This window comes from Coregonus clupeaformis, chromosome 3 (assembly GCF_020615455.1).
Source record: "Coregonus clupeaformis isolate EN_2021a chromosome 3, ASM2061545v1, whole genome shotgun sequence".
NCBI classification, from domain to species: domain Eukaryota; kingdom Metazoa; phylum Chordata; class Actinopteri; order Salmoniformes; family Salmonidae; genus Coregonus; species Coregonus clupeaformis.
Window position 1 is genome coordinate 38,073,724 of NC_059194.1, and position 23,037 is coordinate 38,096,760.

General features: G+C 45.4%; 1 pseudogene; it reads left to right on the plus strand.

Annotated features, from left to right (window-relative positions):
* LOC121545559 overlaps window positions 1–9,859 on the plus strand; it is a 61,500-nt pseudogene extending 51,641 nt beyond the window's left edge.
* The last annotated feature ends 13,178 nt before the right edge of the window (window positions 9,860–23,037 follow it).

A 23,037-nucleotide genomic window follows, 5' to 3' on the forward strand; every position in this document is an offset into this window, starting at 1 on the left:
TGGCTGTGACACCGTTGTATCTTTAGCACCCATCTCTTTATGTGTCAATTTAAGAAACGACAATCGTCTCTAACCTATACATTTCTCACCTGGCCATTCCCCTCAGTTTCTATTCAGCCATATGTTTCTGTACTGTCTCTCTCTTTCTCTCCCAAGCTTTCATCCACTCACCTTCGCTTCAGTTCTCCTTCGCCCTCCCCCTCCTTCAGGAAACCTCGCTCCTCCCTGTCCCCATCCCCCTCCCACAGCACCCACCTGCAGGCCATCACCAATGATTGGATCAACCTGATCCTGGGCCTGCCTCCTTCCATCACTCCGGCCCCCACTCCTCCCCCTTACCCTAACAGCAGCCTGCTAGCTGACCTGGAGGCCCTCAGCACCATTGTGTCCTCCTCCCCCTATCCAGCCCCCAGCCTCCACCTGGTATCCACCTCCCCAGCACCCACCCTGGGGACCGTCCCCTCAACATCACGCAACCTCACCCCTTTCCTCAGAGAGGGCCACTTCATCCCCATCATCTCTCCAAAGACTCCCACATACCCCTGCTCCCCAGAACCCAGCCCATCCCTGCTGCCCTCCCGCCACACCACATCTGGCAGCATCTCCTTCAACTCATTGAGGAGGACACCCAAACCCAATGGCACCTCTCCCATGTTTGGAAGTCCCAAGTATGGCAGCGTGGTCGACTTGTCTCAGATTCAGAACAACACCAGTATCAAGCCCATTATAGACTCACAACAGGAGAAACAGTTGTACCCCCTCTCAGACAATCCAGTGGAGAAACAGTTTTGTCGACTCTCAGACCCAAACCCAATGGCCCTGTCGCCCTACTCCCCAAAGATCTGCAGTCCCATCAATCAGTTGGTGTACAAGCCCAGCGACTGCACCTCTCACAGTGACCACCCATCTCAAAGCTACCCCCTGTCTCAAAGTGACCACCCTGCTCACACCGACCACCTTTCTCAACGCAAAAACAAAATAGAGCTTAATCAGTTTATCTCTATGGAGGACAGCCTCTCCGTTAAAGAGATGAATCCGTTTATGGAGGACTCCACTAAAGACCAGGAAGTGGACCAGGAACAGGAAGATGACCTCTGTGAGGAGCTGGTGTCCATCATTCCGGGGGGCGACCAATCTAAGGGGGACTGTTCTTCCCAGGGGGAAGTGTTTTACAGACAAGTGCCAGAGGAGGAGCTACCCAAGCCCTTCATAGAGGAGGAGCCTGTTGAGAGCAGGAAGATGGCCCCACCTTATAATACTTTTACCACTGTGTGTAGAGACTGGGCAGAACAGGGCAAGGTAAAGCCCTCCCAGTGTGATGTACCGTATGTCTGGTGTGACCCGTGTGTCCTAACCTAACTCTGCTGGTAAAACATGCTTGCTTCCACTAACCCTACATTAATTATTTTAAATTTGAACTTTTTTCCAAAGAGCCCTAGTGTAGCCACATTTGTTACAACAAACAGATTATTGTTTGTCTGGTTATCCAGATTATTATGTCTGGTTTGTTTGCCTCAGATTATTTATTCAAAGCCTTATTTCAAGTAGGTGTGCTTTGTTCTGCATTTCTTATTTTTTAAAGGTTTGACTTCAAACAGCGGGACAGCAAATAACAAATAAGATGGTGTTTGTGTGTGTGTCTTCTGTGTGTCTGCGTAGCCTGTAACACACTTTTTCTTTTGGTCTCTGTCACCAGGCCGATGTTTCTCATGGGGCCTCTGTGCGCCTCTCCTCCCGTCCCCCCCAGCAGTTCACCACCTCCACCCTCCCCACGTCGTCCACCTCGCCCAAACCCTTGTCTCCCCTCGTCTCCCCCTGCACCACCCCTCCACTGCTGTGGATGGCACACTCTCCCCCTCCCTACAACAAACAATACCCCCGCCTGGAGCCTAGGTCCCCCAATGTCAAGGTAAAGATAACCCACTGGGCACAGATGTCAGTTCAAAGTCTAGTTTTGATTTACATTTGGTTGAGTTATCAACTAACGTGAATTCAACGTAATATTAACAAAACATTTCACAGTCTTTAGATTTAGGTTAAAAGTTGCCTGAAAAAAAGACGAAATGCCCTTGATGACTTTTTGCAAATCCAATTAGTTTTCCACGTTGATTCAACATCATCACATTGATTGTGGGGGTTGAAATGACGTGGAAGCAATGTTGATTCAGTTTCTGCCCAGTGGAAAGGTGCCTGTGTGACATCATGTTGTGACAACTAACCCCTCCCCTTCCCCCAATTCTCCTCTTTAACAATAACAGACTGTTATAACTACTGACTACTCCTTTAAACCTTACTTTACCCTATTTTCTGTGGACTAACCTGTTACTGTCTTTAGGATTTAGTTCACTTTACTTCACACTGTCTTCTTTTGTCAGTACTGCTATTGGTTGGTTCGTAGATACAGCATTATGCTACAGTACTATTGTAATGTGCTTAGTCTAGATAAATGAATCACTGTATGTTTGAAAACAGATCATTAATCAGATGTAGTCTTGATAAGTAACATGGCTCCCAGAGATCCTCGTATACTTGGACTCTGTTATTTACACTTGTCTCCTGGTCTCATGCCAGTTTCCTCCTAGCAGAGATTTGACTCTTACTGTCCCTAAACGACCTTTATAAGCTTTCCTGTCTCAGCCCTGGCAGACGGCCTAAACATACTGCTGCTTTACTCAGAGCTGGGAGACAGAGAACACCAAATATACTGTAGATGATTACATTTAAAACGTATCAGTTACACAGTAAGATAGATGTGATCTGCTTTAACACCCAATATACAGTTGAAGTCGGAAGTTTACATACACCTTAGCCAATTACATTTAAACTCAGATTTTTACAATTCCTGACATTTAATCATAGTAAGATTTCCCTGTTTTAGGTCAGTTAGGATCACCACCTTATTATAAGAATGTGAAATGTCAGAATAATAGTAGAGAGAATGATTTATTTCAGCTTTTATTTCTTTCATCACATTCCCAGTGGGTCAGAAGTTTACATACACTCAATTAGTATTTGGTAGCATTGCCTTTAAATTGTTTAACTTGGGTCAAATGTTTCGGGTAGCCTTCCACAAGCTTCCCACAATAAGTTGGGTGAATTTTGGCCCATTCCTCCTGACAGAGCTGGTGTAACGGAGTCAGGTTTGTAGGCCTCCTTGCTCGCACACGCTTTTTCTATAGGATTGAGGTCAGGGCTTTGTGATGGCCACTCCAATACCTTGACATTGTTGTCCTTAAGCCATTTTGCCACAACTTTGGAAGTATGCTTGGGGTCATTGTCCATTTGGAAGACCCATTTGCGACCAAGCTTTAACTTCCTGACTGATGTCTTGAGATGTTGCTTCAATATATCCACATACTTTTCCTTCCTCATGATGCCATCTATTTTGTGAAATGCACCAGTCCCTCCTGCAGCAAAGCACCCTCACAGCATGCTGCTGCCACCCCGTGCTTCACGGTTGGGATGGTGTTCGTCGGCTTGCAAGAGTCCCCTTTTTCCTCCAAACATAACGATGGTCATTATGGCCAAACAGTTCTATTTTTGTTTCATCAGACCAGAGGACATTTCTCCAAAAAGTACGATCTTTGTCCCCATGTGCAGTTGCAAACCGTAGTCTGGCTTTTTTATGGCGGTTTGGAGCAGTGGCTTCTTCCTTGATGAGCAGCCTTTCAGGTTATGTCGATATAGGACTCGTTTTACTGTGGATATAGATACTTTTGCACCTGTTTCCTCCAGCATCTTCACAAGGTCCTTTGCTGTTGTTCTGGGATTGATTTGCACTTTTCGCACCAAAGTACGTTCATCTCTAAGAGACAGAACGCGTCTCCTTCCTGAGCGGTATGACGGCTGTGTGGTCCCATGGTGTTTATACTTGCGTACTATTGATTGTACAGATGAAAGTGGTACCTTCAGGCGTTTGGAAATTGCTCCCAAGGATGAACCAGACTTGTGGAGGTCTACAATTGTTTTTCTGACGTCTTGGATGATTTCTTTTGATTTTCCCATGATGTCAAGCAAAGAGGCACTGAGTTTGAAGGTAGGTCTTGAAATTCATCCACAGGTACACCTTCAATTGACTCAAATGATGTCAATTAGCCTATTAGCCTATTAGCTACATCATTTTCTGGAATTTTCCAAGCTGTTTAAAGGCACAGTCAACTTAGTGTATGTAAACTTCTGACCCACTGGAATTGTGATACAGTCAATTATAAGTGAAATAAACTATTGTTGGAAAAATTACTATAGTTTGTTAACAAGAAATTTGTGGAGTGGTTGAAAAATGAGTTTTAATGACTCCAACCTAAGTGTATGTAAACTTCTGACTTCAACTGTAATATAATAGAAATAGTCTCAACTTTGATGCCAGATTTGGTTCCCCAGTTGTTGCCTGGTAATCCCCTGCTATGTCCTTTTCTGTGAGTGTTTGTTTGTCAGCCTCTGTGTGTGTGTGTGTGTGTGTGTGTGTGTGTGTGTGTGTGTGTGTGTGTGTGTGTGTGTGTGTGTGTGTGTGTGTGTGTGTATGTGTGTGTGCGTGCGCATGCGCGTGCGCGTGCGCGTATGCATGTGCGTGATCAGTGTGATGAGAGTGTATGTGTGAGTACTCTTCTGATTGTATCCCCTGGTTCTGGTTCTTTCAGCCTGTAAAGCGTGAAGTTGTTATTGTGGGTAAACCCCCTCGTAGCCCTGTGATGTCTAGGAGGTCCTGTGGATCGCCCAATAGAGTCTAGAGCTATTCACCATCTCATAGGGTAGGGCTGCTACCCGCTATGCACTTTGTGTGATATCATCGTACATTTGGAGTACTATGAAACTGAGTTCTCTCTTAGAAGATCATGTATCCCTGAGTCCATATTTCTGAAACATAGCTACCACATATATACAAACTCTCATACATACAGTGGCTTGCGAAAGTATTCAACCCCCTTGGCATTTTTCCTATTTTATTGCCTTACAACCTGGAATTAAAATTGATTGTTGGGGGTTTTGTATCATTTGATTTACACAACATGCCTACCACTTTGAAGATGCAAAATATTTTTTATTGTGAAACAAACAAGAAATAAGACCAAAAAAAAGAAAACTGGAGCGTGCATAACTATTCACCCCCCCAAAGTCAATACTTTGTAGAGCCACCTTTTGCAGCAATTACAGCTACAAGTCTCTTGGGGTATATCTCCATAAGCTTGGCACATCTAGCCACTGGGAGTCTTGCCCATTCTTCAAGGCAAAACTGCTCCAGCTCCTTCAAGTTGGATTGGTTCTGCTGATGTACAGCAATCTTTAAGTCGTACCACAGATTCTCAATTGGATTGAGGTCTGTGCTTCGACTAGGCCATTCCAAGATATTTAAATGTTTCCCCTTAAACCACTCAAGTGTTGCTTTAGCAGTATGCTTGGGGTCATTGTCCTGCTGTAAGGTGAACCTCCGTCCCAGTCTCACATCTCTAGAAGACTGAAACAGGTTTCCCTCAAGAATTTCCCTGTATTCCCCACAGCATGATGCTGCCACCACCATGCTTCACTGTGGGGATTGTGTTCTTCGGGGTGATGAGAGGTGTTGGGTTTGCGCCAGACATAGTGTTTTCCTTGATGGCCAAAAAGCTCAATTTTAGTTCCATATGTTTGGGGAGTCTCCCACATGGTTTTGGCGAACACCAAACATGGTTGCTTATTTTTTTCTTTAAGCATTGGCTATTTTCTGGCCACTAAACCGTAAAGCCCAGCTCTGTGGAGTGTATGGCTTAAAGTGGTCATATGGACAGAAACTCCAATCTCCGCTGTGGAGCTTTGCAGCTCCTTCAGGTTCATCTTTGGTCTCTTTGTTGCCTCTCTGATTAATGTCCTACTTGCCTGGTCTGTGGGTTTTGGTGGGCGGCCCTCTCTTGGCAGGTTTGTTGTGGTGCCATATTATTTCCATTTTTTAATAATGGATTTAATGGTGCTCTGTGAGATGTTCAAAGTTTCTGATATTTTTATAACCCAACCCTGATCTGTACTTCTCCACAACTTTGTCCTTGACCTGTTTGGAGAGCTCCTTGGTCTTCATGGTGCTGCTTGCTTGGTGGTGCCCCTTGCTTAGCGGTGTTGCAGACTCTGGGTCCTTTCAGAACAGGTTTATATATACTGAGATCATGTGACAGATCATGTGACACTTAGATTGCACACAGGTGGACTTTATTTAACTAATTATGTGACTTCTGAAGGTAATTGGTTGCACCAGATCTTATTTAGGGGCTTAATAGCAAAGGGGGTGAATACATATGCACGCACCACATTTCCTTTATTTATTTTCTATAATTTGTTGAAACAAGTTATTTATTTTAATTTCACTTCACCAATTTGGACTATTTTGTGTATGTCCATTACATGAAATCCCAAAAAAAATCCCTTTAAATTACAGGTTGTAATGCAACAAAATAGGAAAACACCAAGGGGGATGAATACTTTTGCAAGGAAAGTATTCAGAACCCCTTGACTTTTTCCACATTTTGTTACATTACAGCCTTATTCTAAAATAGATTAAATCAATACAAATCCTCATCAATCTACACACAATACCCCATAATGACAAAGTGAAAACAGGTTTTTAGCAATGTTTTCAAAATTATTAAAAATAAAACATAAATACCTTATTTACATAAGTATTCAGACCCTTTGCTATGGGACTCGAAATTGGAGTACACCTGTGGTCAATTCAATTGATTTAACATGGAAAGGCACACACCTGTCTACATAAGGTCCCACAGTTGACAGTGCATGTCAGAGCCAAAACCAAGCCTTGAGGTCGAAAGAATTGTCTGTAGTGCTCCACGACAGGATTGTGTCGAGGCACAGATCTGGAGAAGGGTACCAACACATTTCTGCAGCATTGAAGGTCCCCAAGAACACAGTGGCTTCCATCATACTTAAATGGAAGAAGTTTGGAACCCCAAGACTCTTCCTAGAGCTGGCCGCCCGGCCAATCTGAGCAATCATGGGAGAAAGGCCTTGATCAGGGAGGTGATCAAGAACCTGATGGTCACTCTGACAGAGCTCCAGAGTTCCTCTGTGGAGATGGGAGAACCTTCAAGAAGGACAACCATCTCTGCAGCACTCCACCAATCAGGCCTTTATGGTAGAGTGGTCAGACAGAAGCCACTCCTCAGTAAAAGGCAAATGACAGCCCACTTGGAGTTTGCCAAATGGCACCTAAAGGACTCTCAGACCATGAGAAACAAGATTCTCTGGTCTGATGAAACCAAGATTGAACTCTTTGGCCTGAATGCCAAGCGTCACGTCTGGAAGAAACCAGGCACCGGTCATCACCTGGCCAATACCATCCCTACGGTGAAGGATGGTGGTGGCAGCATCATGCTGTGGGGATGCTTTTCAGTGGCAAGGATTGGGAGACTAGTCAGGATCGAGGGATGAATGGAGCAAAGTACAGAGAGATTCTTGATGAAAACCTGCTCTGGAGAGCTCAGGATCTCAGACTAGGGCGAAGGTTCACCTTCCAACAGGAAAACGACCCTAAGCACACAGCCAAGACAACGCAGGAGTGGCTTCGGGACAAGTCTCTGAATGTCCTTGAGTGGCCCCAATTGAACATCTCTGGAGAGACCTGAAAATAGCTGTGCAGCGACGCTCCCCATCCAACCTGACAGAGTATGAGCATGAGAGGATCTGCAGAGAAGAATGGGATAAACTCCCCAAATACAGGTGTGCCAAGCTTGTAGCGTCATACCCAAGAAGACTCAAGGCTGTAATCACTGCCAAAGGTGCTTCAACAAAGTACTGAGTAAAGGGTCTGAATACTTATGTAAATGTGATATCAGTTTTTTATTTTCAATACATTGGCAACATTTTCTAAAAACCTGTTTTTGATCTGTCATTATGGGGTATTGTGTATAGATTGAAGAGGTAGAAAAACAATTTAATCAATTTTAGAATAAGGCTGTAACGTAACAAAATGTGGAAAAAGTCCAGGGGTCCGAATACTTTACGAATGCACTGTATGGTCAGTAAAAATACAACCTCTAAAAAAGAAATGAATATCTAGGAGCCGATAGATATGTTAAGAATGGCCCGCTGTAAACAGAACCATGCTAATCATGTCAACAAACACCATAGGGATAACTTCAACTTAAATGCCTGACAGTCTGTCCAGTGTGCGTTGCAGCTTGGCATTGTGTGGGTAGATTGGTACCTTTTTCCCTGTGGCAAAGGTTTGTGTCCCAAATGACACCCTATTCCTTATATAGTGCAGTACTTTTGACCAGCCCTATGGGCCCTTGTCAAAGGTAGTGCACTACAGTACATATAGGGAATAGGGTGCCTTTTGGGATGCAGACATAGTGTGTGGTGCATCGTCTGTGGTTTTGCTGCATGACCCATTGACCGACTGACAGTTGAATTCATAAGAATGGAATGGACTCCCCCTTTTGACTCAGAATTGTCTGCCAAACCTGTTAGTGTATGAGGAAAACAGTCAATCATTGTGGACTTACTGCTTGCTAGGATGGCTTGTGTTAGCCTGAGTGCCAGTCTGTTTGTGCTATCATGACAACTCATTGTCACTCATTGTCTTGCCATTGAGCAATGTAGTTGGCAAGAGCACAACCAGATCTGGGATTAGGCTTGTGTGCTGTGGAATAGTATATGTGGATGTTAGGAATGAATGGTAGGATCTAAAATGCTTGGTTGGTCTTTGTCTTTCTATTCTGTCTCTTGCTCTGAGGGATGTTGAATACTGTTTCCTGTGTACACAGCATAAACACTGTGTACCTCCCATAGCCAGAAAGGCAGCCTTAGCCCCCAAATTCCCTTCAGCTCCTTGTCAGCATTGTGGTTGTAGCATCTTTGTTGCACATTAAAGCAAAGATGGTGTTGCGTAAGCTCTGGCACATTGTTGCTACAGTGATGGATGCTGATGGTGGTAAAACATACTACAGAGGGAGAAGAAGACAGATACAAACATGACATGCCTACTGTATATCACTGCATCTCTCTTCTCTCTTTCTCTTCTCAGCGGCCAGCATTTACCCAAGATGCCCTGAATTGTGGTGGAGAACCGTAAGTCTATCTCCTATTTCCATGACAATTTGTTTTCCCAACTTGACCGTTAAAGCTACGTAAAGCTCTAAAGCTGTCTGATTCAAAGTGTCTAATTTGTAGTAAGTAGTAAGGATGTGTAAATGAATCTGATGATGTGACTGTATAGTCCTCACTGATTAGAGTTATGTAGGTTCCAGGTCCTGTATAACTATGCTCCTCGTAATGAGGATGAGTTGGAGCTCAAGGAAGGAGACGTTGTTGATGTGATGGAGAGGTGTGACGATGGCTGGTTTGTAGGTAAGTCCGACATTGTATTTATTCCCTCTATCAAAAAGATAAAGACATTAAATGTACAATAATTCCTTTGTAGGGGCTCTCTGCATGTCCATTATCCACCCCTGTTCTGCCAATCGTTCAGATAATTTCGAATTTGTACTACTTAGCTGCTGCCAACAGATGGAGTCCCTGGGCTTGAATTGAGACTCAGTAAACAAATCAGTCCTCTATGGAAGTTGTCCTTTATTTAGATGTGTCAATAGGCACGTATCCTCAGTCATTGTCCGATGAAACCAAACCTCAACCTCATACCCCACTCAAAATGCTTGCAACAAACAACATCATTGACATAATATTTGCTTTAATACCATTATATGTTTCTTATTTTTCAAGGCATATCCAGAAGAAACAAGTTTTTTGGAACCTTTCCTGGAAACTATGTGAAGCGGCTCTAATCTTTTCGTGTGGAATTCATGATGTCCAGCATAACTGCAGTGGTTGTATACTACGGTGGGTGAATTACCAATATATTCAGAACGCACATTTTACACAAAAACATCACCTTCAGCTATGACTAGCCATTTTCATTTTTTAAAAACTATTCCCGGAGGGTACCCGCTGAACTACGTAGTGTTCCAGTCATGAGAAGAGAAGTGACAAATATCTCAAATATCTCAATGACTTTCACATACTGTACATTCGAAGTAAGTATTCAGATATATTTTATTTGAAAAGACAAGTAGTTGAACATTTTAATGTATTTGGAAATACACTTGGAAAGTATTTGAAAAATGTAAATACACTGACTCAAATACACTCCCATGTGTTTACCCAGGTACTTGAATATAGTATTTGAAATAAGTATTTTAAAATCCTCTTAATTTTGGCCAACAATTTGTTTTTTACAAGTAACCATTCAAATACTCAAATAAAAGTAATTGTTTTGGGCTGTGCATTTGAAAATACTTAAATACCCAGAAAAAAGTGCTGTTAACCTTTTGGAGAGGGGTTGTCTTCTTGTTTCATACAGTTAGATAGAGTGCACAGGACCTGAGCTTGGATCTGCACAGGCAGGCAGAGAGAGATGACAGAGAGTGTTGCTGTGTTAGTTTTATACCTGGCAATAGGGTTCCCCCTAAACACATCCGTTAACACATGGCTTTGGACAGAGTGTTGCTGCTCTTGCAATATGCACGTTGTTAGTGCAGTTAGGTCTGACTGGAGCTAATGTGTATTGACTATGGTTTTGTTTTTCTTTTCAGACATTCCTATAAGTATTAATAAAAGGAAAGAGAATAATTCTATGTAATTGGACAAGACATTTTAATAGATGCAATGTCTTCTTTTGACAACTAGGGTAGAGTGATAAAAGATGTCAGAATGTTATACTACACTACCGGTCAAAAGTTTTAGAACACCTAGTCACTCAAGGGTTTTTCTATATTTTTTTACTATTTTCTACATTGTAGAATAATAGTGAAGACATCAAAACTATGAAATAACATATACAATGAGGGAAAAAAGTAATTGATCACCTGCTAATTTTGTACGTTTTCCAAATGAGAAAGAAATGATCAGTCTATAATTTTAATGGTAGGTGTATTTGAACAGTGAGAGACAGAATAACAACAAAAAAATCCAGAAAAACGAATGTCAAAAATGTTATAAATTGATTTGCATTTTAATGAGGGAAATAAGTATTTGACCCCCTCTCAATCAGAAAGATTTCTGGCTCCCAGGTGTCTTTTATACAGGTAACGAGCTGAGATTAGGAGCACACTCTTAAAGGGAGTGCTCCTAATCTCAGTTTGTTACCTGTATAAAAGACACCTGTCCACAGAAGCAATCAATCAATCAGATTCCAAACTCTCCACCATGGCCAAGACCAAAGAGCTCTCCAAGGATGTCAGGGACAAGATTGTAGACCTACACAAGGCTGGAATGGGCTACAAGACCATCGCCAAGCAGCTTGGTGAGAAGGTGACAACAGATGGTGCAATTATTCGTAAATGGAAGAAACACAAAAAGACCTGTCAATCTCCCTCTGCCTGGGGCTCCATGCAAGATCTCAACTCGTGGAGTTGCAATGATCATGAGAACGGTGAGGAATCAGCCCAGAACTACACGGGAGGATCTTGTCAATGATCTCAAGGCAGCTGGACCATAGTCACCAAGAAAACAATTGGTAACACACTACGCCGTGAAGGACTGAAATCCTGCAGCGCCCGCAAGGTCCCCCTGCTCAAGAAAGCACATATCCAGGCCGTCTGAAGTTTGCCAATGAACATCTGAATGATTCAGAGAAGAACTGGGAGAAAGTGTTGTGGTCAGATGAGACCAAAATGGAGCTCTTTGGTATCAACTCAACTCGCCGTGTTTGGAGGAGGAGGAATGCTGCCTATGACCCCAAGAACACCATCCCCACCGTCAAACATGGAGGTGGAAACATTATGCTTTGGGGGTGTTTTTCTGCTAAGGGGACAGGACAACTTCACCACATCAAAGGGACGATGGACGGGGCCATGTACCGTCAAATCTTGGGTGAGAACCTCCTTCCCTCAGTCAGGGCATTGAAAATGGGTCATGGATGGGTATTCCAGCATGACAATGACCCAAAACACACGGCCAAGGCAACAAAGGAGTGGCTCAAGAAGAAGCACATTAAGGTCCTGGAGTGGCCTAGCCAGTCTCCAGACCTTAATCCCATAGGAAATCTGTGGAGGGAGCTGAAGGTTCCAGTTGCCAAACGTCAGCCTCGAAACCTTAATGACTTGGAGAAGATCTGCAAAGAGGAGTGGGACAAAATCCCTCCTGAGATGTGTGCAAACCTGGTGGCCAACTACAAGAAACGTCTGACCGCTGTGATTGCCAACAAGGGTTTTGCCACCAAGTACTAAGTCATGTTTGCAGAGGGGTCAAATACTTATTTTCCTCATTAAAATGCAAAATCAATTTATAACATTTTTGACATGCGTTTTTCTGGATGTTTTTGTTGTTATTCTGTCTCTCACTGTTCAAATAAACCTACCATTAAAATTATAGACTGGTCATGTCTTTGTCAGTGGGCAAACGTACAAAATCAGCAGGGGATGAAATACTTTTTTCCCTCACTGTATGCAATCACGTAGTAACCAAAAAAGTGTTAAACAAATCAAAATATATTTTATATTTGAGATTCTTCAAATAGCCACCCTTTGCCTTGATGAGAGCTTTGCACACTCTTGACATTCTAACAACCAGCTTCATTAGGCAGTCACCTGGAATGCATTTCAATTAACAGGTGTGCCTTGTTAAAAGTGAATTCGTGCAATTTCTTTCCTTCTTAATGCGTTTGAGCCAATCAGTTGTGACAAGGTAGGGTGGGTATACACAAGATAGCCCTATTTGGTAAAAGACCAAGTCAATATTATGGCAAAAACTGCTCAAATAAGCAAAGAGAAACGACAGTCCATCATTACTTTAAGACATGAAGGTCAGGCAATACTGAACATTTCAAGAACTTTGAACGTTTCTTCAAGTGCAGTCGCAAAAACCATCAAGCGCTATGATGAAACTGGCTCTCATGAGGACCGCCACAGGAATGGAAGACCCAGACTTACCTCTACTGCAGACGATAAGTTCATTAGAGTTACCAGCCTCAGAAATTGCAGCCAAAATAAATGCTTCATAGAGTTCAAGTAACAGACACATCTCAACATCAACTGTTCATAGGGGACTGTGTGAATCAGGCCTTCACGGTCGAATTGCTGCAAAGAAAACACTACTAAAGGACACCAATAAGAAGAAGAGACTTGCTTGGGCCAAGAAACACGAGCAATGGACATTAGACCGATGGAAATGTGTCCTTAGGTCTGAGTCCAAATTTGAGATTTTTGGTTCCAACCGCCGTGTCTTTGTGAGACGCAGTGTGGGTTAACGGATGATCTCCGCATGTGTATTTCCCACCGTAAAGCATGGAGGAGGAGGTGTTATGGTGTGAGGGTGCTTTGCTTGTGACACTGTCTGTGATTTATTTAGAATTCAAGGGACACTTAACCAGCATGGCTACCACAGCATTCTGCAGCGATACACCATCCCATCTGGTTTGGGCTTAGTGGGACTATAATTTGTCTTTCAACAGGACAATGACCCAACACACTTCCAGGCTGTGTAAGGGCTACTTTACCAAGAAGGAGAGTGATGTAGTGCTGCATCAGATGACCTGGCCTCCACAATCCCCCGACCTCAACCAAATTTAGATGGTTTGGGATGAGTTGGACCGCAGAGTGAAGGAAGAGCAGCCAACAAGTGCTCAGCATATGTGGGAACTCCTTCAAGACTGTTGGAAAATCATTCCAGGTGAAGCTGGTTGAGAGAATGCCAAGAGTGTGAAAAGCTGTCATCAAGGCAAAGGGTGACTATTTGAAGAATCTCAAATATATAATATATTTTGATTTGTTTAACACTTTTTTGGTTACTCCATGATTCCATGTGTTATTTTATAGTTTTGATGTCTTCACTATTATTCTACAATGCAGAAAATAGTTTTAAAAAATAAAAACCCTTGAATGAGTAGGTGTTCTAAAACTTTTGACCGGTAGTGTATGTAGTTTCTCTTCAAGAATCCCTGCATGACAGCAGTTATTTATTGAATGGGCTTGGGTATTTATTTATTTATTTATTATTATTTTTTTTTTTTGGGGGGTAGATCAGCTTAATATTGCAGATAGATTGTAACTTCCATCAATGTAATTGTCTGCATGTCACACCCTGGTTCTGGGACTCTATATGTTGAGCCAGGGTGTGTTCATTCTATGTGTTAGATTCCTATGTTGGTAGTTCTAGTTGTGTTTATTTCTATGTTGGCTAGAGTGACTCCCAATCAGAGGCAACGAGTGTCAGCTGTCGTTGGTTGTCTCTGATTGGGAGCCATATTTAAACTGTCTGTTTTCCCTTTGTGTTTGTGGGTTCTTGTTCCAGTTGGTTTGGTCTTTGTTACCGAGGACGTTACGAGTCGTTTGTTGTTTTGTTGATTGTTGTTTCTATTATCACTAAAGATAATAAAGTTACCATGTTCGTTCATCACGCTGCGCCTTGGTCTATTCCCTACGACGATCGTGACAGAAGAACCCACCATACAAGGACCAAGAAGCGTGTCCAGGGGCAGATCTTGGACTGGACATGGGAGGAAGCGCCGGGAAAGGAGATGGAGAGGTTGGCGATGGCCCAGGTGGGCAAAGTGTGGTCCTGGGAGGACATGCTCGGGGGAAAAGGGCCATGGGCTAGGATTAAGGCCCTGGCGAGAGAGGAGCAGCGGCGTCAGCAGTGTCAACGTCGGACAGGCGAGAGGCAACCCCAGAAAATTTTTAGGGGGGGGCACACGGCATGGACGACGGGGCTGACGGAGGCAGAAAAGGGGCGGATTCAGAAGGCCACCAGATTACGGGGGCCACTGGTCAAAGTAGGGAAGGAAGGTGTAGAGGCACGGCGTGAGGTACTGGGGTGTGTTACCAGTCCGGTCCGGCCCGTTCCAGATCCCGAGGTAGAGCCAGTGGTGTGTGTCCCCAGTACGGTCCGGCCTGTTCCGGCCCCTCGCAACAAGTGTACGGTGTGCGTCGCCAGCCCAGTCCGGCCTGTCCCTGCTCCACGCACCAAGCCTAAGTTGTGCGTCGCCAGCCCAGTCCGGCCTGTCCCTGCTCCACGCACCTAGCCTACGGTGTGCATCGCCAGCCCAGTCCGGCCTGTCCCTGCTCCACGCACCAAGCCTACGGTGTACGTCGTCAGCCTGGTAAGGCCCGTTCCTCCTCCACGCACCAAGCCAGGGGTGCGCGTCGTCAGCCTGGTAAGGCCCGTTCCTCCTCCACGCACCTAGCCAGGGGTGCGCGTCGTCAGTCCAGCACAACCCGTGCCTGGGTCACCGGTGCCTGATAAGGTACCGGTCAACTGCTCCACTACGGAGCTGAAGCGAACCGCTCCTGCTAAGTCCAGTTCAGCTCCAGCCAGCGGGGCCAGACTGGACCAGGGGCGCTATGGGGGGTTTATTGGAGGGTGGTGGGCAAGGCCGGAGCCAGAACCGCCGCCGAGGAGGTATGCCCACCCAGCCCTCCCCTGTTTTGTTCAAGTTGAGACGCGGTCGCAGTCCGCGCCTTTAGGGGGGGTACTGTCACACCCTGGCTCTGGGACTCCATATGTTGAGCCAGAGTGTGTTCATTCTGTTGTGTTTATTTCTATGTTGGCTAGAGTGACTCCCAATCAGAGGCAACGAGTGTCAGCTGTCGTTGGTTGTCTCTGATTGGGAGCCATATTTAAACTGTCTGTTTTCCCTTTGTGTTTGTGGGTTCTTGTTCCGTGTTGGTCATTGTTACCGTGGACTTCACGAGTCGTTTCTTGTTTTGTTTCTTGTTGTTTCTATTATCACTAAAGATAATAAAGTTACCATGTTCGTTCATCACGCTGCGCCTTGGTCTATTCAATACGACGATCGTGACACTGCATCACTTCCAAACCCCCATGTTTATATATATATATATATATATATATATATATATACAGTGGGGAAAAAAGGTATTTAGTCAGCCACCAATTGTGCAAGTTCTCCCACTTAAAAAGATGAGAGAGGCCTGTCACTTTCATCATAGGTACACGTCAACTATGACAGACAAATTGAGGAAAAAAAATCCAGAAAATCACATTGTAGGATTTTTAATGAATTTATTTGCAAATTATGGTGGAAAATAAGTATTTGGTCACCTACAAACAAGTAAGATTTCTGGCTCTCACAGACCTGTAACAACTTCTTTAAGCGGCTCCTTTGTCCTCCACTCGTTACCTGTATTAATGGCACCTGTTTGAACTTGTTATCAGTATAAAAGACACCTGTCCACAACCTCAAACAGTCACACTCCAAACTCCACTATGGCCAAGACCAAAGAGCTGTCAAAGGACACCAGAAACTAAATTGTAGACCTGCACCAGGCTGGGAAGACTGAATCTGCAATAGGTAAGCAGCTTGGTTTGAAGAAATCAACTGTGGGAGCAATTATTAGGAAATGGAAGACATACAAGACCACTGATAATCTACCTCGATCTGGGGCTCCACGCAAGATCTCACCCCGTGGGGTCAAACTGATCACAAGAACGGTGAGCAAAAATCCCAGAACCACACGGGGGGACCTAGTGAATTACCTGCAGAGAGCTGGGACCAAAGTAACAAAGCCTACCATCAGTAACACACTACGCCGCCAGGGACTCAAATCCTGCAGTCCCAGACGTGTCCCCCTGCTTAAGCCAGTACATGTCCAGGCCCTGAGTGCATTTGGATGATCCAGAAGAGGATTGGGAGAATGTCATATGGTCAGATGAAACCAAAATATAACTTTTTGGTAAAAACTCAACTCGTCGTGTTTGAAGGACAAAGAATGCTGAGTTACATCCAAAGAACACCATACCTACTGTGAAGCATGGGGGTGGAAACATCATGCTTTCGGGCTGTTTTTCTGCAAAGGGACCAGGACGACTGATCCGTGTAAAGGAAAGAATGAATGGGGCCATGTATCGTGAGATTTTGAGTGAAAACCTCCTTCCATCAGCAAGGGCATTGAAGATGAAACGTGGCTGGGTCTTTCAGCATGACAATGATCCCAAACACACCGCCCGGGCAACGAAGGAGTGGCTTCGTAAGAAGCATTTCAAGGTCCTGGAGTGGCCTAGCCAGTCTCCAGATCTCAACCCCATAGAACATCTTTGGAGGGAGTTGAAAGTCCGTGTTGCCCAGCGACAGCCCCAAAACATCACTGCTCTAGAGGAGATCTGCATGGAGGAATGGGCCAAAATACCAGCAACAGTGTGTGAAAACCTTGTGAAGACTTACAGAAAACGTTTGACCTGTGTCATTGCCAACAAAGGGTATATAAAAAGTATTGAGAAACTTTTGTTATTAACCAAATACTTATTTCCCACAATAATTTGCTAATAAATTTATTAAAAATCCTACAATGTGATTTTCTGGATTCTTTTCTTCTCATTTTGTCTGTCATAGTTGACGTGCACCTATGATGAAAATTACAGGCCTCGCTCATCTTTTTAAGTGGGAGAACTTGCACAATTGGTGGCTGACTAAATACTTTTTTCCCCCACTGTGTATATATATATATATATATATATATATATATATACATATATATATATATATATATATATACATACACACATACATACATATACATATATATACAACATTTTCATGATGTCCATCCGGTTTTCTTCTATATGCCATATCTTTCTAACTGTGCTCCTTCACAAAAGCTCCCAACCTACAACCCATACACTTATTATGGACACAGCGTGCCTACATTATTAGTTATCTTGTTATTGTTTGTTGTTAGTTGTTATTAGTCCCATCCTTCAATTCCATTCAACACCTCCCATCTATCTTTTAACACCATCCATATAGGATTTATATTTGACATATATATTTCAACTGTACTGTGATGTCTTACAAAAGTTCTGAACCTTTCTATTCTAATTGTTTCTACAGATTGTGAATTGAAAATAAACATTTTTGCTAATAGTATTATTATGTTATTGATCGATTGACTATGACTTTTCAGATCATCCAGTAGTGCTATCTGCAGGGTTAGCTCCAGGTAAATATTGCAATCCTTTAGCCATTCCTGGACCTGTGTCCAAAAACAAGCTACAAATGGACAGTACCAAAACAAATGATCTAATGATTCTGTCTCTTCGCAGCAAAATCTGCAGAGCTGGGAAGATTGTATCCCCCATATAAATAACATTCTATTGGTAGCAAGAATTGTATATAATAATTTAAATTGAAAGATTCTAAGTTATGAATCCGGTGTAGTTTTGCATATCAGTTCATAAACACTATGCCATGGGATCGGTACGTCAAAAATCTCTTCCCAACTATTTTGCAATCTATATGGGACGGCTGTCAATCCTTTAGTCCTTAAATGAAACTGATATACCTTTTTATTTATCACAGTTTTCCTTAACCAATTATGTTCTTTAATGCAAGGCCGACAGACAAGTTCCTTACTTTCTCCTCCTTCCACTTTCCTCTTCGATTTTTGCGGTAAGGCTGCAATTATTTGGTTGTAATTTTGGGTAGAGCAGACATTTCCATATGTTTTTGTTAGCTGCATGTGTGAAATATCTCCACCAGTCCTACCGATGATATCATTTACAAAGACTATACCTTTTTAAAACATTTTGTCAAAAAAAAAGTTTTTTTGTCAATTAGTATATTTGAGTTTAACCACAATATTTGTTGCATTATTTGTTCTGTAGTTTCTGGAGGATTAAATTGAAATTGCAACCAACTTTCTATGGCTTGTTTTAGAAATAGTGATATCTGGGAGATGATTTCCTTTTCAAATAACTGAAAGTGAGTGGTTGTAATCTGAATAAAGGGAAAAATGCGATTCTTGAACAAAGGGTGAGACAATCTGTCACGGTTTACTAAGCCAGAACCCAGAAGCAGACCAGGACAAGGTGAGTTGAAACGAAGGTGAGTATTTATTTAACAGATTCAACAAACGATGTAGAATAATCCAGGGGACAGTGTGGGCGGCGGAGATGAGTTGGTGGAGGTGCAGTGGCAGATCCAAGAATGGCTCGGCAGCCGCCGACAACCAGGCAGGGGTTGGGTGAAGGTTCCGGGAGATTGATGTTCATGGCTAACGATCCGGCAGGGAACGGATGTCAGGTCAGGGCTTAAGAAGGGTGATGATCAGGACCATGTGTGCGGACCGCTGATGAGATGCAGGTGCGGTTAATCGGGAGATCTCCCGCCTAGCAACGTCGCCGGGAGCGTTCACGAACCCTCAGGAAACTGGAGATTCCGAGCAGAAAAATGGCAACACAGGCAGGAACCGACTCAGGATGCGGGGTTCATGACAGTACCCCCCCTCCGACGAACGCCACCGGGCGGACTACCCGGAGCGCCAGGATGGAGGCGGTAGAAGTCACGAAGGAGGTCAGCATCAAGGATCTGGCGCCGAGGAATCCAACTCCTCTCTTCAGGACCATACCGCTCCCAGTCCACGAGATACTGGAAACCCCAGCCCCGCCGTCTGGAATCCATAACGCGGCGCACCGTGTAGGCAGGACCACCTCCGATCATCCGAGGGGGAGGAGGAGGAGGCGGAGGGGGTAACAGAGGACTGAGGAGAACAGGCTTGAGGCAGGAGACATGAAAGGTGGGATGGACTCTGAGCGTTCTAGGTAACTTGAGTCGAACCGCAACAGGATTGATCACCTTCTCCACCACAAACGGACCAATGAACTTCGGTGACAGTTTCTTAGACTCAGTCCGCAGAGGAAGATCCCGTGTGGCCAACCAGACCCTATCTCCGATGGTATAGGTGGGGCGGGAATCGGCGACGATTCGCCTGGAGCTGATACCGGTCAGAAACTCTAAGGAGGGCCTTTCTGGCCCGATGCCAGGTCCAGTGGCAACGACGAATGTGGGCCTGAACAGAGGGCACTGAGAGATCCTTCTCCTGAGAAGGAAACAAGGGAGGTTGGTAGCCATACAGGCACTGGAAGGGAGACATCCCAGTGGCAGATGTAGGGAGAGTATTGTGGGCATACTCAACCCAAGGCAACTGAGAGACCCAGGAGGTGGGGTTGGAGGAGACAAGGCAGCGTAGCGTGGATTCCATCTTCTGGTTGGCTCTCTCCGCCTGACCATTAGATTGGGGGTGAAAACTGTAGCTCCAATGGCCAAACAGAAAGACTTCCAGACAGCAGAGGTAAACTGAGGGCCACGGTCGGAAACTATGTCACTGGGCAACCCGTGGACCCTGAAAACCTCCCTAACTAGGATCTCGGACGTCTCAGAGGCCGAGGGAAGCTTGGATATGGGCACAAAGTGGGCGAACTTGCTGAATCTGTCCACGATAGTCAGAATGACCGTGTTCCCCTCAGAAGAGGGCAACCCAGTGACAAAGTCCAGGGCCAGATGCGACCATGGTCGCCGGGGAATAGGGAGGGGGTGAAGTAGTCCAGAGCTGGGCGGTTGGCACTCTTATTCTGCGCACACACTGGACAGGCAGCAACAAACCTCCGAGTATCTTCTCCCATGGCCGGCCACCAAAATCGTCTGCGAAGTAACGCCATCGTCCGAGCCACGCCAGGGTGACAAGCCATCTTGCTGGCATGGGACCATTGGAGGACAGCAGAATGAACCGACTCAGGCACAAACAAACGACCGGGTGGACCGTTACCGGGACCGGGCTGCGTCCGAAGGGCCGCCATAACCTCCTCCTCAATCCTCCACATAACTGCTCCCACGACACAGTTCCGGGGAAGAATCGTCTCGGTCTTGGCCCCACTCTCCTCCGTCTTGGAGAACATCCGGGACAAGGCGTCCACCTTGCCGTTCTTAGACCCAGGTCGGAACGTCAGGGAAAAATTAAAGCGTCCTAAAAACAAAGCCGGGAGTTGAGACGTCTAGCCGATTGCACGTAAGCAAGATTCTTGTGGTCGGTCCAGACAATAAACGGTTGCTCCGCCCCCTCCAACCAGTGGCGCCACTCCTCCAAGGCAAGCTTCACCGCGAGAAGCTCCCGGTTACCCACATCGTAGTTCCTCTCCGCAGACGAAAGACGACGAGAGTAGTAGGCGCAGGGATGGAGTTTCCCGTCAGTGGAGCATCGCTGGGACAGGATGGCGCCAACCCCCACATCAGACGCATCCACTTCCACGACGAACTGACGGGCCGTGTCAGGTTGAGAGAGAATCGGTGCGTTGGTGAATCGCCTCTTCAAATCCAGGAACGCTCGGTCCGCCTCAGGATTCCAACTGAAGGTCCTGGTACTGGAAGTCAGGGCAGTTAAAGGAGCGGCCACACGGCTGTAATCCCGGATGAATCTGCGATAGAAATTCGCAAACCCCAGAAACCTCTGGAGCTGCAATCTCGTACCGGGCTGGGCCCATTCCAGAACCGCCCTAACCTTCTCCTGGTCCATCCTAATCTCTCCCCTGGAGATGATGTACCCGAGGAAGGATGTAGTGTGGGCGTGAAATTCGCACTTCTCGGCCTTCACGAACAGGCGATTCTCCAACAATCGCTGCAGAACCTGCCTGACATGCTGGACGTGGCTGGAAGGTTCCTTTCGAGAAGATAAGAATGTCATCCAGGTAAACAAACACAAAGAGACCGATCATATCTCTCAGGACATCATTCACCATACTATGGAACACTGCTGGAGCATTGGTCAGTCCAAACGGCATCACCTGATACTCGAAGTGACCCATCGGTGTATTGAAACCTGTCAACCACTCGTCCCCCTCTCTGATCCGGACCAGGTGATACGCATTGCGTAGGTCTAGCTTGGTGAACACAGTAGCACCCTGTAAGGAGTCGAAGGCAGAGCTCATCAAAGGCAGGGGATACTTGTTCTTGACCGTGATATCATTTAACCCCCGATAATCAATACACGGTCGAAGAGAGCCATCCTTCTTACCCACAAAGAAGAATCCTGCCCCCAGGGGTGATGACGAGGGATGAATGAGACCAGCAGCTAGTCAGGTCGGGAGATGCTGTATAACTGTCCCTTGGGATAGACAGCTCCAGGGAACAGGTTTATGGCACAATCATATGGTCGGTGGGGAGGGAGTGACAGAGCCCTCTGCTTACTGAACACTTCCCCCAAATCGTGATATGTCTCGGGAACCAGGGACAAATCTGGGGGTTTAGCCTCAATCACCTGACTGGGAACAGAATGGGAACAGGTAGTCTTGAGGCAGTTAGCATGACAATGAAGGCTCCAACTAGTTACCTTGCCAGTCACCCAATCGAACGTGGGATTGTGTTCTTTCAGCCAGGGGTATCCAAGGACCAGAGGAACATGGGAAGAAGGCAGAATGAAGAATGAGATCACCTCAGAGTGATTCCCTGACAACAGCATCTTAACCGGTTCAGTCCTCATCGTGATACGTGCCAGACTACTGCCGTTCAGAGTGGTAGCTTCAATGGCTTCCGGTAATCGCTCCTTGGAAAGCCCCAGCTGTTCCACCACTTCGGCATCAATAAAGCTTCCATCGGCACCTGAATCGACAAAAGAGTTAATCGCTAAACTCTGATTCCTGTTCATGAGGGTAGCCGGGAAACGGGGTCTGACAGAGGTATTGAGAGGTTGAAACTGGCTTGCTAAAAGTCCTCCCAACTTTAGCGAGCCGAGCAGTTTGACGACCGCCGGGAACAAGTGGAGATGTAATGTCCCGAACTACCACAGTAGAGGCAGCAGTTGGTCTTACGTCTATGTTGGCGCTCCTCCTTGGTTAACCCGTGCCGCCCCACTTGCATGGGTTCAGAATCTGGAGGCAGGACCTCTCCACTAATCCTGTGTGGTGGACAATGATCGACGTATTCTGGTCCACCCCCTGACCCGACTGGGAACTGAGAAGCTGATTGATTGGACGGGCCCCATTGCTTCTCCCTCCTTCTCTCTCGAACTCTGTTATCCACCCGAATAGACAAGGCTACCAAGCTGTCCAGGTCACTAGGCTCCGGATAGGAGATCAACTCATCCTTGAGCTGCTCCGACAGCCCCTGGTAAAAGGCTGCTTGCAGAGACTCCTCATTCCACCCACTCTCCACAGCCAAAGTCCTGAACTCGATCACGAAGTAGGCAACGCTGCGAGTTCCTTGGCGAAGCGAAAACAGGCGCCTAGCTGCGTCCATACCTCGGACGGGATGGTCAAATAGCTTCCTCATCTCGG